The sequence below is a fragment of the Pundamilia nyererei genome, unplaced genomic scaffold (genome assembly GCF_000239375.1).
Source record: "Pundamilia nyererei isolate P.nyererei 1_Seehausen unplaced genomic scaffold, PunNye1.0 scaffold00097, whole genome shotgun sequence".
NCBI classification, from domain to species: Eukaryota; Metazoa; Chordata; class Actinopteri; order Cichliformes; family Cichlidae; genus Pundamilia; species Pundamilia nyererei.
Genome location: NW_005187498.1, coordinates 2,193,827 through 2,196,245, shown reverse-complemented (window position 1 = coordinate 2,196,245; position 2,419 = coordinate 2,193,827).

The window sequence follows — 2,419 nt, the reverse complement described above, 5'->3', positions numbered from 1 at the left end:
CTTGCTCTTATCTTTGAGATGATGTTCCCAGCTGCTGAAAACCTGCTAAAGATGCTTTCTGTCATGACTTCAGCCATTTGAGAGGTGCATGAGCCTCTTTACAGGGCAAATTCATCTATACGCTTTTGCTTAATACTAGTAAAACAACCAAACAGAATCAGAAAAGACCATGACCAGTGTGTTTTTCAGATGGTGTAGTGTTTAATGCCAGTTAAACAGTGTATTTGATTATATGTATATAATTAGGTGGTGTTGTCCAACCCTCAGATTAACTACCTAACATTAGGTGGAAGAGGTTTATTATTCAGAATAAACGCTAACATTAATATGAGAAAAAAACAAAAACAAAGAGACAGCGTAACTACTCCTGTTTAATGGTTTACTATCGCATTTCACTCATTAGCTAACAAAACTGAAATGGGGTTCGTTTAGCAACCATCATCCGGGGAAGTTTCCAACTGTACAATATTAACATAAACAAAGTATCAACGCGACACACTAAAATGGACCCATTCACATTCGAGGTCACAGCTCCATGGTGCTGGTGTTTGATACACTCGTGCACTGCAGTAGTGCTGTCATGTTAGGAAAGTTCCACTTTGCACAGTCTGCATTTAGCTCTTAGTTTTCTGTTAAATGCTTTCACATTTTTTAAATTCTCTCTCCTCCTGTCTTGCTGCTCAGGCTATGTCCTTCTTCGTTAGTACTGAGTGCAGTCTTGGCAGACGATAGAGGTGATACTGCCCCCATAGCTTCCTGTAGTGTATTGCAGTTACAAAAACACAACTACATGGTATTAGTATACGATGCATCAACAAGCTTTCCAGCTCTGATATCTAAGATTAAGAATTCAGTTTTTTTGGTAATTGGAGTTGTTGTCCTGGTTTGTTTACTGTGCAACAGCATAGCTCAGAACACCTGCTGCTTTGTGATATGCCGTGCTCCCAGACATCACTCTTTTTCACTGCTTTTTGTGTCGTAGCTGGAGCAACACCATTGAAAGTGTTTAGAAATGTTTTTCGCATAGGTGGTGCACAACGTTGCCATGGGTGTTTGTTGTGCAATTAGCTTATAGTGTGTAAATAACATACAATAATGAGTCCTAAATCATGAAAGAGCCCTTTAAAGTAATTTTCTTGTCAGTCGCCTGTTCCACCTGTGAAAGCTACAGTCTGTAGACCTCTCAGTCAAGACTTATGACGTCTGTATCGGATGTTCAAGTTGTTTATCGTTACAAAATTTACACGATATTAATAATTTCATTTACCACAGGTGCACTGCCTTTCACACTGTGTTGTTACTGCAACAAACACAATCCAGAAACCTTGCCTGATGTGGTCTTAGGCACACGCCAAAGCTCCAACCACCTGCTGTTGTTGTTTTCAAGAGGCAGCCAATCAAATGAAAGCAGACTTTTAGTGGGAAGTTGTTGTTTTTTTTGTTTAGGGGGCTGCAGCAAGGTCCAGCAGAAAATAAGTAAAAATCATTTTTGAACTTTGAGTTTTAAAAAGTTACTATATTTGAGTTAAAGAATTGCATCTGTCTGTCTGTAATAGACTATCCATCTATAGATAGACAGACAGCGTATTATTAATTTTGTAATTATTATTACTACTATAATACAGTCTACATAAATAATGTCCTGACTGCAGCTGTTAGCCTAATATCATGTAAGAGAACTGTTCAAGATCATTTAATGTGAGGCAAAAGTGACTTTGGTGTGGCTGTGGTTGTTATTGATTAATCAATGCTCAGTTAAACACTTTTTTCTTTAATTGGGCTGGCCTTTTTTTTTTTTTTTACCTTTTATTGGACAGCGTAGTCGAGAGTACATGGGACTGTGAAACAGTGAATGGTAAGGGACAGAGTCAAAGCCATGCTCCTGCAGGCTTCCTGCATATGTGTTACCTGCTCAACCAGGTGAGCGATAGGAGCGCTCAAGATAGTTAAACACTCCTGATAATTTGAATCAGTCTCTGAGGAACGGTGTGGACAGCTAGTGCAATGTTTGTCTGTGCCCTCCCCCGAGGAATCCAGCTAATGAATAATTTTGTTATTGTTAATCTGCCTATTTTTTTTTTCTTAATCATTTTATCCATGAAGTGGCAGGGACACTGAAAGATGCCAACTACAATTTCCCGGAGACCATTATGATAAAATCATTAAATGATTAAACAACTCCCACTAAATATCGAGCCTTCCCATATACCCTTAGATGGGATTGATTAACATGCTGTGCTTTTTGTAAATCATCTAGCTGCCAATACACTTCTGTACATTCTTATGAGTTAAGAGTAAGTTATTTATTGATTTAACTGAGTTGTTGGCTTTTCATCCCAGTTAAGGGGGGAAAGCCAGTGACGGGGGTTTTGTGTTTTGAAGAAGAAGAAGAAGTTGGACCTGTAAAATATAGTTTCCA